The sequence below is a fragment of the Brachyistius frenatus genome, unplaced genomic scaffold, assembly GCF_029030835.1.
Source record: "Brachyistius frenatus isolate BFR_SWC_R1_liver_20210118 unplaced genomic scaffold, ASM2903083v1 Contig_147, whole genome shotgun sequence".
Taxonomy (NCBI): Eukaryota; Metazoa; Chordata; class Actinopteri; family Embiotocidae; genus Brachyistius; species Brachyistius frenatus.
In genome coordinates this window covers 625083-644799 of record NW_027210746.1, presented here as the reverse complement: position 1 = coordinate 644799, position 19717 = coordinate 625083, and positions in this window count along the sequence as shown.

The following is a 19717-nucleotide window of genomic DNA, read 5'->3' as shown; positions in this document are numbered from 1 at the left end:
TTGGCTTCGTTGGTTTCTAACCTTCAGCACACACTAGGTTTGAAGGCAAGTGTGAAGCAGGTGTTTGAGAGTCAGCACCTCGGGACCTCGCGCCATGGTTGTCTGCTAGAAAACCATCAGTTCCTGCCGTCGGGAGCAAGTCGCTGCCCCCCGTGAAGGAGGTCAAGTGATTTGGTGTCTTGGCTTGGGATTCAAATAACGAGACTTTGAATGCAAGCAGCTGAAATGAGCTTCTGTTGGGTGTCTGGTCAATCTTCAGAGATGTGTAACAGTATGTCGCCCAGAGATCCAGAGGGAGCTCCGACTGAAGCCGCTGCTCCATCTCCATTATCCATCTGATCCGGGTCATTATTATCCTCTGAAGGGTTTCCACACGAGTCTGAATGATGGGAGATCCAGAACATGCTGGGAAGATGATATCTACCCAGGGAACGGCCCCAGATCCCCACGAGGAGTGGGAACATGGTGCTTCCTGAACCTGCTGCTAACACGATCTGACTGAATGTAAGTGGCAGAAAATGAATGAATATACGGATGGAAACTGTTTAAAAAAAACACTCAATATCTATATATTGGGGCGGCACGGTGGTGCAGTGGTTAGCACTGTCGCCTCACAGCAAAAAGGTTCTGGGTTCGAATCCGGTCCTGGGCCTTTCTGTGCGGAGTTTGCATGTTCTCCCTGTGCTTGCGTGGGTTCTCTCCGGGTTCTCCGGCTTCCTCCCATCATCCAAAAACATGCACCTCAGGTCAGGTTACCTGGCGCCGCGCTAATGGCAGGCTGCTGCAGCATCTCCCCCCTGAGAGCCCCCCTGCTGTAATGAAGACATTTCCCCTCGGGGATTAATAAAGTGTATAAAATCAAAAATCAAATCAAATATTAAGTGCAAAACTATCCATTAATATACTTTATTAGTCGTAAGTATTTATCTTAACTAGATTCATAAATTGAGTCGCTTTCAGACCAACCAGTCGAGCTGATCTTTGCCTGCAGGAAGGAGTGTCACTGTTTAAATAAAACTCACATTCATCCTGCACCTTCAAATTAAAATGGTTTACTTAACATAATGAATTTCCTTGTACATAAATTAAGTATGAAATTCATTGTCGATGACACATATGGGCCACTGCTGTCAAAAATAACTACTCAACACTAACTGGGCAACTGTATGTATTTCATTCAACCAACAAGGACAGCAGGATGGTAGAGTATTAACAATCCAAGTTTCGATTTCTGGATGGATTTAAGAGTATGCAGGACATGCAGTTAAATAAGATACACTTCATAAATAATGAGACAGGCGAGGAGTGTGTTGAGAATTTTATGGTCACAATGGTCATTAATTAAGGCTCGAGCTGGAAAATAAGTTTTGAAAGAACATGTTTGTGACTTGAATCATTAGATTCCAGCTCACTGCTGTTCACGACGCTGCCTCTCGCTCACTCTGTGGCAAAATAGAAAAACCGCATGAGATGTTTAAGCAACACACACATCTGTCTGAGTGATGTGTGTCCCAGACAGACCAAACCAGGTGTGTCCTCTGTGTCTGAAAACGGATGGAGAGAGAATGGAGGAGTGAACGGACTTTTAGAAGGTGTTTCAGTTTTTTCTTGCGAACACAAACTTATTTCATCAGAATAATGTGATTGTACAGATACCAAAATATGAGAACCTGCTCCCTGCTGAGGTTTCATTTATCTGGAACAGAACGGGGATGAATGCATTTGTTCACCTGAGATCACTCTTCAACAACACAGAAAAACAAAGGATACAAAAAATAAATAAAAATGAAGGCATCAGTCATGTGATGCTTCACCGTCGGTTCCAGCGCTCAGGTGTGTTCAGGTGTTCGGAGTGAGTTCCAAATAACCGACAGAAACATGCATCCAGGAGGACGTGCTTCTCTTTTGGAGGGATCACCTTTACACACCCGGTGGTGTACAATGCTCAAAGCATTTTTATTTGGGTCGGGCAGGTTGGCTCTAATTAGAGGTTGGGTGGGTCGGGGCTTAAAATGCTTGACCTTCGCATCTCTACCAGGCAGCAACATACAAGGTCTCATACTAAAATACGCTGTGACAAGCGTTGGACTCTGACACACCGTCGGTTTAAAGTGGTTGAAAGGAAGACGGATTTAATGAATTGTAAAAAGTCATTTCAAAGAGCTGTACAGTCTGTTCCACTTATGAGCAGAATCAGACACACACCATGAACTCACAGGATTCTGATGTGGTAAACAACTTTAATTGTGCATCATCCTCTCCTTCTTTTACTCCTCTTGTTTGTCCCGACTAAAACATCTGATATGTGCCATACAAATACATCAAATTCTGCTACGAGCCTGTGCATTGTACTGCACTGCACATGTAAGATGTACTTGGATATTACTTCAAACAAACAAATTGATTTGGCTTTTTGATTTCTTAATGAGCTCCAGTGAATTGTTAATGTGTGATTTTACAGGTCTGGCTGTGAAAACGAGCGCCGAAGTAGTTGCTTCAAAGATGTATTTTTTCTGCTCTCCTCGAGGCCCAATTAAGAGTTTGTTAAAAACCCTCAGAGTCCAGTTCAGTACAACAGTAAAAAAAAAGTACATATTTAGATTAATTACCTCTAAACTGCAGCAGCAGACAAACTGTGGACCAGCCACCTAGAAATAACGTAATTGGGGAAGAAGCTTTTAAATAGTTTGATGTGGTGCGCAATGCACCGTTCTTTATGATGTTCTGCTGTCTCCCTTTGAAATATTAATGCACATTGTGTTTTCTCCAGCTGAATGCTTTGTGCTCAAACATTTGCATTAGAGTAGTTATTGCATTTCAGCTGCTTCCAAAGCAAACTGTGATTACTTTCTACTGTTGGGGGGAGAAACAACAAAATGCCTTTTCTGGACTAGAAGATGTAATCTGCTCTGCATCACCATCACCCAGTCAGGTCTGTCTCCACTCGTCTTTCACAGGTTAATCAAAGCACACGATTCCTCCCTTACACACACACACACACACACACACACACACACACACACACACACACACACACACACACACACACACACACACACACACACACACTGTTTATATCTTCAGCAGTTTTGCTTACTCCTCTTGGTGTGCATGCGACACTGTGGAGAGGCTATTGAACAGCCTGTCAAAACAAGTCAGGTTCAAACTCTCCTCCCTGATCAAAGCAGTAATAAAGAACCACACTTGCTCGAGTGCTTTTTCTCCTCCACAGCGCCGGTGACTAACATTAACGGACGATGCTCTTGCACACACACACACACACACACACACACACACACACTCGCATAAGTAACACACACAGCCGAACATATCAATGAGGGAGCAGCGAGCCAGCTGGCACGCTCAGCCTCACGACACTGTGGCATGTTGGGAAATGCTGTCCGTAGTTTATGTGTGTACTCCGAAAATCTGCAGAGTGTAAACAGATGTTCAGAATGCTGTTGGCCTCTCCTGCTGTTCCCCCAACCTCCACCCCCCTCCACCCGCCCATCCACCCCCCACCCCCCTCTGCCACCTCACTCGCTCTATTTTTATCAGTCTCTATCTCTCCCTTCATCGCTCTCTCTCTTTATTAACTTTCTTCCTCTCCTTTTCTCTCTCTTTGACACGGTGAAAAAAATGAGCTCTTATCTCGAGAGTGCACCCCTCCATCACCCCCCACCCCCACCCCCCACCACCACCACCACCACTTCCCCTGGGGCTTGTTATGGTGAGGCGAACGCCAATGACAGATAACGACGGGGCTAATGAATTTCTAAACTAATCTATATTTGTACACAGTTCACAAGGGGCCAAACAGACAGAGGAGAGAAAGAATAGAGAATACAAGGTGTGTGTGTGTGTGTGTGTGGGGGGGGGGCATTGAATATAATAACGGGAAGGCTAAGCGGGCCACCTGACACAGACAAAACCTCGGCTGGGTTAATTCAGCTGAGCATCCGTTTGGGGTAAGCTGAGGTGTGCCTGACCTAAACGTCTCACTGGGGGCCTTAAAAACTGGAGACCTTTCAACCCTGAGTGATCCCATGGGTGCTTGTCATTACATCACTCTCATCAGTCTAAAAAACACACTAAAGTACCAATATAGAACTCTGATTATTGATTACATGAATAACTATAGCCAATATTACCATAGCAACAGCAGGTAAAGGTTGGAGGTCTCCTCTCTGAGCAGCGGAGGCTGGCTGCATTCATTTAGTGCAAAATGAAAAATAGGATCAAAAGCATTTAGCTTGAAAACTATCAAAAACAAAACACACAATATTTCATCTCAAGAGTTACCGACACAATAAACTAAATTAGAGTACGTGTGTGTGTTTGCGTACTAGAGTGTGCGCATGTCAGGTGTGTGTTTCTCTGGTCAACTGTGCTGATGCATAAACACCAGTGTTCGGTCAGGAACAAAGATCATGTGACGTGAAGCAGGACATCTGAGTTTCCACGTTACAGCCAATTCAAAGGATGTATCTCCTCAAAGTAGAATAAAGGTTATGAAAGAAGATGCTCAGTTTTCATGCAGGACCTCTGTGTGAAGCAAACTGTAACTAACATCAAATTCGCACTGCAATAACATAACTCAAAATAAACCACAACAATAACGTCCCGGTAATAATACAAATCAAAACGTGTCAATGGCGACAGTCAAGCACGGTAGGTATTCTAAGTAGGTAGGATGGGTGCTGCTTTGTTAGCTGGCGAAGCCGTCGGCTGTTGGAAGATTTGTGCTTCTAAAGTTGAGTCCGGTCTCTGCTCTGTTTACGTGTTTGCTTCTGCTGCTTGTAAAGTTAGTGAGCAGACTTTTTGTTGCAGTTGCTTGCACTAAATTAGCATGTTTACTGAGGTAGCCATGTGTTTGTGTCACTGCTGGAAGAGGAGAGTCTGGTGTGTGAGTCAGGGCTTCGCTCACAGACTTCATGTGGAGAGAAACTGTTCCCGTTGTGGCTCCATTATGGAGCGTTACATTACATCATGCACATAAAAGAAGTAGTCACGGTTCAGTAGCTGCGATGTGCTGATCCACAGAAGAAATGTGATAAGATTTGGGACATAGAAGGAAATGCGGCAGTTGTGCATCGTTATGAGACGAAGCACATTAAGTATAATGTATATGAACATCACACTGTTATGTGTGCTCTTCCCCTCAGTTATTAACAGAACGTATGTGTTGTAGTGCCGGTCTCAGTGATTAGGTTGTTTTAATACCTGTGTAGGATCTGGAGTTTTGGAGCTTGACTCAAATGGAGACTAACATTCAGGAGCCTCAGCAGCAGCTTGCTGTTGAATTCTAAATTGCTGACTGGTCAATACTTACACTGTGAGCTGATGTCACCTCGGTGGTGTTGAAAGGACCTGGGCTGACCATTTGCAAAAAACAGATTGCCACAAAAGGAATGAGTCCCCAAACTGAACCCTTTGTTGTTCTTCAGTTCTGTTTCTTTTACATTCGATTGCTTTTTCAAAATCTTTGGTTTCCAAGGAAATCCATTTCATTGAATTGCAGGATGTGTTTCTACCTTCTCTACACTGAACGTTTACTTTACCATTGTAATGCTTCCTGCTGAGTTCCTCTCAGCACATTAGCACCTCTAAAATTAGTTTGAAATCCTTACATGCGTCAAGTGCAATTCTCCACTCGGTTGCACAACATTAGAGAGCTGATTTATGTTCTGCATTTTCTCATTGGACTTTTAATTCTCATTGGGTTTGATGGACAGAACCACAGGCTTCTACACTCTCCATCACCGAAGCGTTTGATGGACTGAATAATCTGAATCTGCAGCTGTTATATTTCATATTATGAGCTCTGAAGAACAAGGAACTAAAGTAAATAACTACTCAAGTTTAACAAACTGCCTTCAGTGACCCTGGTTTGGGTAAACCGGTCAAAAATGCCTTTTTATTCATATTTGTTTAAAACTTTCTCTCAGGTGAAGTACAGTATGTCTGAATTCTGTGTTAACTAGTAAGAGATTAGCTGAAGAAGGAAGAACCACAATTATTAGGATTAATCTTCTGGGGACTAACACTGGTTATCAATAACAATATTTGTGAAGATATTTATTGTTTTTTTTGAGTGGTGACCCAACAGTGACATTCCTGAGAGACCAGCATGGCCAAAAAGCTATTTGAACAAAAACAATTGAAATTAAGCAATGCTTTTCAGGATGAGTCAGGTTTGCCCTCTGGGTGTACCAGGTATATAAATGTCAGGATCCCTGCCTGTGCTTTTTGTTTTGGTCTGTCTGGAGGGTTTGGATTCCTCCAGTGCACCTCCCCCTACCACTCGTCTGATCAGCTGGCACAACTGTGTCCAATCCCAGTAATCACCGCCTGGCAGTATATCAGCACTCCACCTCTGTCTGTCCGTTCCGTCTCCTCACCTGGAACAACGCTGCAGTCTTTGAGTAGTAAGTTTGACTCTTGTTACTCCACAGCAGGCCGAGATCACGAGTCTGTACTCACCTGTATGTCCAGCTTCAATCCACGGAGACCACCTGTTGACACTCATCTTTGGCAATCCTTTGTCGGACCTCGGGAGACCACACAGTTGACCCTGCCCACAGTCCTGCATCAGTCCACAGAGAGATAATCAGTACTCACCTGAAATTCTGTTTCGCTCCACGGTGGCCACCTGCTGTCTCACCTACCTGAACCTTTGTTCTGCACACGTGGTGCAGCCACGACTCAGAGTAAGGAGATGCTACGCTGCCTGCCCGGCTCCTGTCAGCTCCCTCCGGAGCTCTGGACTGTGACACTCGCTCCACCCAGAATGATCACCGGAGGATTTCTGGATGTTTTCTGCTTCTGAGCCACCTGAACTCTTGGACTCTAGACACATTAATTTAGACTCTGAACACGGCTTGCAAAGAATCACACCATAACTACAATCGGTTTTCAATAGATAACTTTATTGTTTCAAATCGACATCTTGTTGTGGGTCTACTTATGGGTCCTCCACAAACACTCAACACACAACAATACATGTATTCAACCAAATTTGATCTGGGACAATAAGGTGGATTTTAGTTGTTGCATAGATGTCATGTGTCACTTGTTTGGGTTTGAATATTAATTATATGAATTCATTTCCCCAGGTCGAACAGAGCAGGTGAGGCGGTGTGGCTTCAGAACAGCCCAGGCTGTATTTTCTGTCCCACTTACATTTAGCAAAATACAGTAACACTTTAAATGATATTCAATTACTTACACGATGCGTACCTGTTAAGTAAGAGTAAGTATAGCATTTCACTGTAAAAGTTAAAAAAAAAAACTACACATGTATTCTAATGACTTCCAAACATATAAGGTGCATACAAAAAATTCCGAGACTACATGTACATGTACAGAGCGCAGCACATGAAGCAGGGGGATGCAATACATTTCAACATCAGAACCTCTGTTGTAATTTCACCATTACATTTAGAAGTACAATGAATGTGATATCCTAATAGGATTCCTTATTTATACAATTTCTGTGAATTACCCAGTGATATCCACTTGCTTCTACTCCCATGCCCTTATGCAATTTTAAGTAGCCTATAAGTATTTTTACAGGTGCATACATTTGAATCTTAGTTCTATGTTTCTTGAAATAATTTGTAATTTCCCCAGTAGTAACTAATTACTTACTCTTATATTGTCTTGAACCTCACTAAGCAGGTACTTCCTCTGTAATGAATAGGCTGTAATTTAAAGCGCTACTCTAAAGCTAAAGACTGCAGTGCCATCTCACAGAGTCTGTTTGCAGCAGTGGATGCTCCCAAAGACAGCAGGAACCAACAAGTCATGTTAGTCCACACTCAACAGGTCTTGCCGGCCGTGCTTGTGCATGATATCGTAGTACTTGTTAGAGAAATAAATCTCATCAGTGGCAGGCGATATCTTTAAGGGAGGCACTGCAACTTATCCTACTCAATTAATCCCCTTTTGTTGGCACTCACAAATAGGTTATGATTTGTTTCAGGCAATGTCAAATGAACGAGTAAAAAGTGAAAGAGAAAAAAGGATTTGGAGAAGATAAACTAACAGAGTGGTCATTAGTATAAAGTCATTAATAATAAGTGAAAGGATAATTGTGTTAAGTATTAAATTAACTCAGGCTGCATTTAAATTACACCTCATGCATGCATGTTCATGGAGAACAGTTTCCACCACATGGCTTCTGTCTCCTAACGACCTTTATGAGGGTACAAATAAGGTCTAGGGGTCCCGTTAGACTGAACTCTACATGCCAAAGTGCCCTTTGAAACTGTGTTTTTCCCGCATGTTGTTGTTTATCATCCATCTGGAGAGGGAATGCCCCTGATACCAATTTGGACCAAAACCCCCAGCAGAAGATACAAGTGACATTCCCTGTTTGTGGCCCTTCTACCCCAGGCCATGCCCCGGCCCCTTTTATACCACTGCTGAGTGGAGGAGTCATGTTTTCATGCCCTGCTCTGGAGACTGACCTTGCCCTTGACCAAGGCAGCGGCCCCAGATCTAGAGTTGGTCCCCAGGCACTTGAGACTGGCTCCCCACCCAACAGTTGGAGTTAGGATGGGTCAAATGATCAGGACGAGTTTCCTCGCAGGGATTAAAAAAAATAAAAACTCGCCTCCTCTGGCCCCAGTGCCTGGTCGACTTCAAATTCTCCACAGCCACTAGCAAGGGCATCATACAGAATACAAGAATGTTTTCGACTCATTTTCTCATGCCTCCACAAATAAGGTATCCTTGGTATTCCTTGAATAAGTTTTGCCGTGAACGTGTCACTAATGTGCACATAAACACAAGTTTGTGTTCCTTGTTGTTGTCATCAAAGAGTCCCAGTTCTGTTGAGCCCTCTATTCCTTCAGCTCTCAGCAGTAATGACTTCATTAACTTCTTTACTAATTAAATTCTTACCATCAGGGAGAGAATCGGGCCGACCCTTCCTGACACCATCACTGATGTGATGTTAAGTACAGCAGCCCTGGAAGCAACTGTAGGACCAGATGTAAACTTGGAACATTTCTCTCCTGTTGAGCTCTCTGAGTTAACTAGAATTATTTCTTCATCTGGATCCTCTAGCTGTCTGTTAGATCTCATCCCAACTAAACTTTTTAAGGAAGTCTTCCCTTTAATTAATACTTCCATATTAGATCAGATCAACCTATCTATTGTAACCGGCTATGTACCGCAGGCTTTTAAAGTGGCTATAATGAAACCTTTACTTAAAAAGACAACTCTTGATCAGCTGTTTTAGGAAACTACAGACCAATTTACAACCTGACTTTTATTTCTAAAATCCTTGAAAAAGTTGTTGCAAATCAACTTTGTAATCATTTACAAAGAAATGATCTGTTTGAAGATGTTCAGTCTTTAGAGTTCATCATAGCACAGAAACAGCTCTGGTGAAAGTTACTAACGACCTTTTATTAGCCTCAGATAATGGACTCGTCTCTGTACTTGTTCTTCTGGACCTCAGTGATGCTTTTGATACGATTGATCATACGATCTTATTACAGAGATTAGAAGACGTTACGAGGATTAAAGGAACTGCATTAGACTGGTTCAAATCCTACTTATCAGATAGATTCCAGTTTGTCCATGTCAACAATGAGTCTTCCAGACAAACAAGAGTTAGTTATGGAGTTCCACAAGGCTCAGTGTTAGGCCCAATACTTTTTACTTTGTACATGCTTCCATTAGGAGATGTCATCAGGAAGCACTGCATCAACTTCCATTGTTATGCAGATGACACTCAGCTATATCTTTCTATAAAACCAGATTAAACTAATCAGTTAGTAAAACTTGAAGCCTGTCTAAAAGACATAAAGTCCTGGAGGACCAACAATTTCCTGCTTCTAAATTCAGACACAACGGAAGTTATTCTACTTGGTCCTAAACACCTCAGAAACTCTTTCTCTAATCACTTAGTTACTCTAGATGACGTTGTCTTGGCCTCCAGCAAAACTGTGAGGAACCTTGGCCTCCAGCACCACTGTGAGGAACCTTGGCCTCCAGCAACACTGTGAGGAACCTTGGAGTCATCTTTGATGAGGATTTGTCCTTTAGACACCATATAAAGCAAATCTCCAGAACCGCCTTTTTTCATCTACGTAATATTAATAAAATCAAGAAAACCTTTCCTCAGCGTGACGCAGAAAACCTCATTCATGCGTTTGTTACTTCTAGACTAGATTATTGTAATTCCTTGTTGTTAGGATGTCCAAATTACTCATTAAAAACCTGCAGCTGATCCAAAATGCTGCAGCAAGAATACTGACAGGATTTAGAGATCATATTTCCCCTATTTTGGCTTTTCATCATTAACTTCCTGTTAAATCAAGATTTTAAAATTCTCTTGCTGATTTACAAAGTTCTTCATGTCCAGGTTCCATCTGACCTCAGAGATCTTATAGAACCACATCATCCTGACAGATCGTATAGAACCACATCATCCTGACAGATCTTATAGAACCACATCATGCTGACAGATCTTATAGAACCACATCATCCTGACAGATCTGATAGAACCACATCATCCTGACAGATCTGATAGAACCACATCATCCTGACAGAGCACTTCGCTCCCAGAACGCTGGTCTACTTGTGGTTCCTAGAGTTTTCAAAAGTAGAATGGGAGGCAGAGCCTTCAGTTTTCAGGCTCCCAGTTTGTGTTCAGGGGCAGAAACCCTCTCTAGCTTTAAGATTAGACTCAAAACGTTTCTTTTTGATAAAGCTTATAGTTGGAGCTGCCCAGGTAGACCTGAACCAACCCTTAGTTATGCTGTTATAGACTGAGGCTGCTGGGGGACCTCGTGATGCGCTGAGCTTCTTTCCTCTCACTCTTTAACTCTATATAACTCATATCTCACCATCACATCTCATTAACTTCATGCTTTTCTCTCCCATAGTTTCGTCTTATTGTCTGTTGTCTCCATTCAGTTCCTTCGCAAATGTAGTTTCTGTTTTTTCTTTTGCAGATGTCCCGTCATGGAGCTGCATGTCTCTGCTCTCTGAATGTTGACCCACCAACAATTCATGTCTTGTATCTCTATGCTGTCCTTTTCTCTCTCTGCTCTCCCCTCGCCTCTGAGTCTGGTTCTGATAACAGATGCTCCGCCCACCTCTGATCCTGGTTCTGTTGCAGGTTTCGTTCTGTTAAAGGGAGTTTTTCTTCCCTTTTTTTGGAGGTTTTTCTCCCTTAAAGAGGAGTGTTTTACCTCCTAGATTTTGTGGGAATTGTTGAATTGTTGGGTTTCTCTGTATAATATTGTAAAGTTCTGCTGTAAGGACTTTAATGTGTTAAGTGCCATTAAATAACCTGTGTTGTGATTTGGCGCTATATAAATAAAATTGAATTGAATTGAATTGCATGTTTCCACTTAATATTACTCAATAGTAAGTATTTCAGCATTTCAAGACAGTTTACCCACCCTCTATGTTTCTGTCAGTGAGGTCAGTCCAGGTTTCTTGTTTGGGCTGAGATTTCCTGCCATCAGGAAGTTCAGCCATCCGATAAGGATTTAGAGTTTTTCCTGACATTTCCAAGTGAGAAAATACTCTGGGGAAGCCTCAGATCATGCTGGAGGGATTAAATATCCCATCTGTCCCGGGAACGTCTTTGGATCTCCCGGGTACAATTGCAGGATGTGGCGAGGGAAAAGGAATTCTGCATTGCCTTGCTAAACCTTCTACTACTGCGACTTGCATGTAAAACAAAAAACATAAAACACCTTGTAAGTTAAGTAATTACAATGTTGACTTAAAATATCCTTCTGGTTTATTTAAACCCTGAAAAAAGACTGAAAATCCAGCATCCATTTTTATAATAATAGTATTTTAAAACAAATCAGAGTAGTAGGGCAATCAGGTTGTAAACGAACCCCCAGGTTAGTCAAAATCATTTGGTCAATAGTTGCCGCACTGTTTTTGGTTTCTGCTTCGTTCTCTCCAAAGTATGTGTTTATGCAGACCCACTTTTGGGTTGGTGCTTTTGGACTTTGTGAAAGTAATGTTGTAGCATTCTGGGATCTTCGCAGTTAGTACTGATTTTAATGTAGTGGTTAATAGACTTGATGGAACAATCTACAGATATAACATCTGGGACCCATGTGACATTTGTTACATGGCTGAGTCCTTTTAACCTTAAAACAGTTAATTTGCAGTTTTGTTCACAAAACACTGGCAGCGGTCAGCTTGAGTTCAGTCAATTACACTTAATCCCAATGGACACAAGTCAGTAAAAAGTTATAGAAATGCACATAAAAGCATAAACATACAAAAATTGTGAATCCACTCGAGCTACATAATAAATCTTTCTGCTGTCTATCAGTATGCATTTTATGATCCACACACTATGCACACCTGCTAGACACACCAAAATGATTATATTATTTTTCATGCATAATCCGGCCGTGCTTGTGCATGATATAGAAGTGCTAAACAATCCTTGTGTTTGCAGTTAAATACCAGGAGGATCTATGGACAGACAGGCAGCTTTAGCTCTACAGCTGTTGAGGAAAGAGCTCTGTCCCACTAGGTGACATCAGCGGGGCCCGGATCCTCTGTGCATTGCTTCACCAGGCCCCCAGCTGCCCGGGCCGCAGAAGGTGCTGCTGCCAGTGTTTGTCAGAGGCCCTGGTACTGGCTCTGGCTGCAACACACAACAAAACCCTTTGAATATTTTAACAGTAGAAACACAATCCGCATTTCCAGAGTTTTTGTTAAACATGTTTGTTGAGCGCTAATGCCATCAGCTGTAGGAGTGTTTTCACATTCAAGAGGATTGCACTGTTAAGTAACCTGGTAAACTACAATAATGTAAAACCCGCTCCCAATGACATCACTGTGGAATCACAATTGATCCTTTCATTGTTGGTTTTCACCGTCTGTGTAAACTTGCTGCATTGTGGGAACAGTCAGATGGAAACAAAAGCTTGACATAAATAAGGCCTGAATACTTCCTTCTGTTGGGACCAACCTTATTTTTACTCTTCCAGCCTCTCAGTCAAAGAGGAAGGGGGACATATTCTGTCTGACTGACTGTAACAGTGAGATTCAGCCACAGCAGCCATGTGGAGCCACAGTAAACTATTTGTGTAACCAAAGTCCATAACGAAGGATGCTAATGTACAGTGAAGGAAATAATTGTTTGATCTCTTGCTGATTTTGTAAGTTTACCCACTGACAAAGAAATGAATGGTCTATAATTGTAATGGTAGGTTTATTTTAACAGTGAGAGACAGAATATCAAAAATAAATCCAGCTCCCTCCACAGATGTTCTCTGGGATGAAGGTCCGGAGACCGGCTCGACCTCTCCGTGACCTTCATGTGCTTCTTCTTGAGCCATTCCTTTGTTGCCTCGCCGTATGTTTTGGGTCATTGTGTTGCTGAAGACCCGTTCACGACCCGTCTTCAGTGTCCCAGCTGAGGGAAGGAGGTCGTCCCCCAAGATGTCCCGGTACGCGGCCTTGTCCGTCGTCCCCTCGATGCGGTGAAGTCGTCCTGTCCCCTCAGCAGAGAGACACCCCCAAAGCAGAATGTCTCCACCTCCATGATGGACAGTGGGACGGTGTTCTCGGGTTCTAGTCAGCGTTTCTCTTCCTCCAAACACGGCGAGTCCAGTTGATGTCAAAGAGCTGGATGTTGGTCTCCTCTGACCACGTCACCTCCTCCAAGCCTTCTCTGAATCCTTCAGGTGTTCGTTGGTAAACTTCAGACGGGTCTGTCCATGTGTCTTCTTGAGCCGGGGGACTTCGCAGCGCTGCAGGATTTTAATCCATGACGGTGTCATGTGTTACTGATGGTTTCCATGGTGACTGTGGTCCCAGCTGTCTGGAGACCATGAACAAATTCCTCCGTGTAGTTCTGGGCTGATCCCTCACCTTCCTCATGATCAACGATACCTCACCAGGCCAGATCTCTGTGGAGCCCCAGACCGAGGAGATGCAGACCAAGGACATCCAGACTGAAGAGATCCAGACCGAGGACATCTATGACATTTAGTGTTTCTTCCATTTCCAAATAATCTCACCAACAGTTGTCTCCTTCTCACCGAGCTGCTGGCCGATGGTCTTGTAGTCCATTCCAGCCTCGTGCAGGTCTACGATCTGTCCCTAACGTCCTGAGACAGCTCTTTGGTCTCCAAGGTGGACAGGTTGGAATCTGATTGATTGATTTTGTGGACGGGTGTCTTTTATACAGGTAACGAGTCGAGACGGGTGTCTTTTATACAGGTAACGAGTCGAGACGGGTGTCTTTTATACAGGTAACGAGTTGAGACGGGTGTCTTTTATACAAGTAACGAGTTGGGATTCGGAGAACTTTCTTAAAGCGAGAGGACGAATCTAACCGGTCTGTCGGAGCCAGAATTCTTGCTGGTTGGTTGGAGATCGAATACTTATTTCACACAATCAAATGCAAATCAATTTAGAAATTTTATGTGATGTGATTTTCTGGATTTTTTTTAATTTTGTTATATTCCGTCTCTCACTGTTAAAATAAACCTCCATTACAATTATAGACCGTTCATTTCTTTGTCAGTGGGCAAACTTACAAAATCGGCAAGAGATCAAATAATTATTTCCTTCACTGTATGTCTGGAAGTCATAATCATGGACATATTGGCGAAAGTAGAAGCAAAGGAGGTTTATCTGCATGTTTGTTTTTATTTACACAATACATTTTAATTACTGCTTTGTGGATGTATGCCTCTGCAAAGCAGTCACATTTCAGTTTACATTCATATCTCTCCAGACTTGTATAATATAGTGAAGATTGTGAAAGAATCCTGATACAGTATCTGTCCATACACTTGGCCAATAAAGCTTTTTGATAGAGCTGATTGTGTGTTGACCACTTGCAAACTTACAAAACAATTGTGAGCTACAACTCGGCAACTGATGAATGAAAGATGTGGGAGAGGTTCATGAGTTGTGTTGTGTATATACATTAAAGGTCATTTTGTGATGACATCACAGGCATATTCCTTAATGACGACAATCATTGACCTAAAAGCAACTTTAAGAATAAATTGTTGGTCTCTATTAATATTTGCACCACTGACAGGATTATACCATCTGGTGTAATGAAGGAATACATCACCCAGTGCAATATTATGGCTCTTTTATATGCTTCTAATAGTATTTAGATGACGGTGGAGTCAAAAGGTGACAGAGACATCAGTAACACACATCATAAACTTTAGCTCTATCTTCAGAGCACCACACATTGTGCGCATTGACTGTGATTGTACTGTGAAAGTCTTGAGTGCATTTCTGAACCTGCTGATTTTGCATTGTGCAAAACCAACTTGTCATAACTAAATAAGTCTTGAGGTGGATGTGAGACAGAGATGGAAGCTCAATGAGCTCTGAAGTCTTCATCGGGTTGTGATCACATTAATTAAGCGAACAAGTCAACCTGTTTTGTGAACTGAGCAGTTCCTGCAGTGGAGAGCTAAAAAATTAAATTAAGCTTCAAGGTTTCAGATTGCACATTAGCATAACCGTAGCACTCAGCTAAGTGATCCTGGTGTTAATATGGTGGGCCCACTTTGCATAAATGTGAATTACGCCTGGGCCTCTGGTGAAAATGTCAGCAGGGATCAGGTTGGCTTGGAGGGTGTTATGGGTGCTGGGAGAAAATGTACCGGTGTGCTGGGAGAGCGGATAAAGGCAGTCGTCATGCACTGCTGAGTTAATACCACGGGCTGGGTGTGCAGGCGAGGGATTTTATCTGCTGAACAAGTAGTTAGTGAGAAAGCCTGTGCTCATGTCCACCTCTGTCAGTGATGGAGCTGCAGAGTACGATGCACTCTGCAAATCAGCATCAGATACCTCCGCTGACCCCTGACCTTTTCTTTTTTTTCCCATCACACAACATGTGTTGTTACATTTCTGTATTTAAAGTGTTTCCCAACAATGTGGCTAAAAATATGTGATCAATCAAAAACACTAATAACCAATCCCCATCAAGGTTTGGTTTACAGTTGGTGTTCCTGTTCCTCCCAAAATGTTGGTGTTGGAGGCGAGTCATATTCCTCCACACCTAACAAAACAGAAGCATTTCTTTATTTCTTTCATTTCTGATGGTTCCCAATCATTATGATGTTAAGACATGCAAGGCAACAGGATATGGCAAGGGAAGATAGTTTTATTTGTATTGCACATTTCAAGAAGGCACTTCAACGTATTTTACATGAAACATAAAAGGCAACAGGACTAAATGTAAAAGAAACATTAGATCAAATTAAAGTAGACTTTCTGCCTTTCTGCCAGTCAAGTTGCAGTTGATATTTGTGTTTGTCCAAATTCATATTATACACTGTATGTAGTTAAAACTTTGAAGCAATCCCTACGTGTTCACATGTTTGACCAATGAAGCTGATTGACAGGCGATACTTCAAATATGGATGTTGCAATAAATAAGCTACAAATTGTAAAAGGTGGATTCTTTACACACATGTTCAGCCCAACAGCACAGCAGATCTTTACAATCAGAACAGTTTCAAAGTGAACTGCCAAGATTAGTGACACACATTTAGGATCTGACCAAAGGCCAAACATAGTCAGATTCTCCAATTCTGTTCCTCTGTTATGACATCACATTCACAAGAATGGGATGGACATGATGTAACAGTAATCTTGACCGTTGACCACCAAATTGTGATCAGTTCATTGTTCCGTCCAACTAAATATTTGTGCCACATTGAAAGAGTTCCCTCAAGGTGTTTCTGAGGTATCAGTGACCCTGACCTTTGACACCATGAATCAAATAACTTCATTTATCAGACCAAGTGAATGTTTGTGCCAAATCTGAAGGAATTCCATCAGTGTTCTTGTTAGGATTTATGTCTGACCCGAGTGTGTTTTACCTCTTTCCCCCGATCACCTCTCCTCATGTGTTTTGCCATTCCCCTGTCTGTTATGGTTGTGTCCTGTCTTCCTGCAGTACCTGCCTCTGAGTTCCTTCCTCTGCCACGCCCCTCTCTGTAAGTGCAGCTGATCCGTATTCCAGTGATCACCACCAGCTGGTATATATTCTCTGGCCATTCTCTCCATCGGCATCAGTCCATACGTTTACCTGCCTGGTACCAAGTCCTCATAAGTCAGTTTATTCATTCAGTGAGAAGTTCCGGTTCCGACTCCCTGTCTGTCTCCTGCTAACCTGCCGTCCAGTGTCGAGTCTCTGGTTTCACCTGCACGAAGAAGACGTCCAGTAACGTTCCTCTGTGTTCTTCTGTTGATGTCTTGGCAATCCTGTTTCGGTCCTCGGGTTACCACACAGTCGACCTTGCCTCGCTATCCTGTGTTGGACCTCGGGAATCCACAAAGCGACACAGCCTGCCCTCTTGTGTCGGACCTCGGGAACCCACAGAAGTTATTCCAGTCTGCTGTTCTTGTGTCGGGCCCCAGGAAACCACACAGCGGATCTGCTCCTACTACGTAGGACCTCTCTGTCTGCCTGCCGGCCGTGTTCACGGCCTTCCCTGATCCTGCCCGGACCAGAGCGCAGCGCGGGGACGCGTCTCCGGCTCACGTGGCCGCACCAGCCGGCTTTCCTCCCGGTGAGAGTCGGTCGAGCTTTCCCTCGACTCAGGTGGAGAGAAAAATGATCAAAGACTATTGGCGCCTCGCCACCTGCGAACTCGAACATTCTGTGTTGTTTTCATTCATTGTCTCGATTCTGGGAGAATAAAGGTTCCTGGTTGGAATATTGTGCTGTGCGTGTATGCATTTGGGTCCGTTTATAATCACCACCTCTGAACAGTTCCGGAGATACTGCGTTCATGGAAACAGACAAACTGAAAACATAAAGCTGTGGCTATCACCTCCGGAGCTTTTAAAAAAAACATTGAAGTATAAATTAAAAGGAATTCAATATCAAATACAAAAATACAGGGCCAGCCTGTATAAGTGATATCTAAAAGGAAGGTTTTAAGATCGCAAATTCAAACTCAGAGCTGTAACCATAAGTATGACCTTATTATGAGTTTCTGAGGTGATATGCATCAAAAACAATGATGATAGTTTTGTCTGAATTTAGAAGTAAAGTATGGCAGGTCATCTGGCCCTTTACTGTATATCTTCAACACATGTTTGAAGTTTCACTGATTTGTTTCTTCCAGCCTCATAGATAAATATAGATGAGTGTAATCTGCATAGCGATGAAAATGTATCCAGTTTTCTCATAATATTACAGAATTTAGAGATAAAATGAATGTTGATATATGTCATAGTTGGCGAAAAAAATCTGGTTCAAGAGCATACCTTTTTAAATAGAAGTTTGATTAAAGGTGTTAAGGGTAAAATGACATCACAATAGACATATGAATACAGAAATGTTACCTTCCCCTAATGTCTGTCACTGAGAGAGTGACTGAATGATCAAAGTTACGCCATGGCTCAGCTGAATACCGCATGACTGACTGATGATGTTACCATTGGCTGAATGCCACGATGTCCTGTTTCCATTTCAAAGTAAAAAAAATAGTTTCAAATTAAAAGCCCTTTATTGTTTTATACACAGTTCAGTTTTGACCGAATTTGCTTCATTATGCTAAAGCCCAGACGGTCCCGTTGACATTTTTCTTGATAGTTAAGCTTTTTGTGTATAAAACAATACAAGTAAACACAACATTTTTAGAACTGGCAAAAATCACAAACAGTTTAAAGCAGGTTTAAAGCAAAACCTTGACTTTATTCATGAATATGTTTTACATTTAATATACAAAAATATTTTTGACATTATAATTATTTATTATTAAAATTGGCTTTCATTTCTGAGCCTCAACGCAGCATAGTCTTCACTATCTGGAGGTCATGGTTTCCCTGCAATTTCATTCACCTTTTTTTTGTTCCTCTTCATATGACTAAGTAGATCTGCAGCCTTAACCCCAGCCATCCTTCTTCTTATTTCTCTCCACGATGTCAGAGAGAGACAAGGGGAGGAGAGGCGAAAAGAGAAAAGAGAAGTACGAAGTGGAGTAGCTGGATTAGAGAGAAGGTGAGCTGGGAGTAAAAAGAGAAAGTGGTTTGGTTAGATGAGTGAGAGAGAGGGAGAGAGAGAGAGGGAGAGAGAAAGGGAGAGAGAGAGAGAGATTAATTATTTCTCTCTAATGGCAAAGGAGAGGGACTTCATTAGCTAGGCCTTGACTGATGTGCTCATCAGACGCAGCAGTTGATGCATGATAAGAAGGAGAGGGAGTGAGGGAGGAATAGGAGGAGGAGGGGGAGGGAGCAGAGAGGAAGGGAATGAAAGAGGGATAAAGAGAGAGAAATATGAAGAGAAAAAGAGATGAGAAAGCTGGGTGGGGCAGAGAGAAGGGGATAATAGAAGAAAGGAGAGCAGGGAGAATGACAGAATGAGGGAGTAGGAAGTTGAGAGGGATTGACAGTGAAGGAGAGAGGGGAGATGAAGGGCTTGGTTGATCAGACACAGAAGCTCAGAGTGAGCCCTCTTGTCACAGAGCATACTGTCAGAAACCACAGCCACACTGAACACGGTTCAGAGGAAAAGCAGGAAGCAGGTATGATCTGGATTCAATCTGGGAACACTGCTGTTTAGAGAAGAAATAAACCTGGACACTCAAATTTAGCAACACAGGTCACAGTCATTTGTAAAAGGAGTGCTGACACTGCATAGTGTTTTAGCCTTCGTGGGAGAATGAACTGTGGAAGTCAACTGTTATTATTATATTTATTTAACGGTTGCTGATTTCATTTT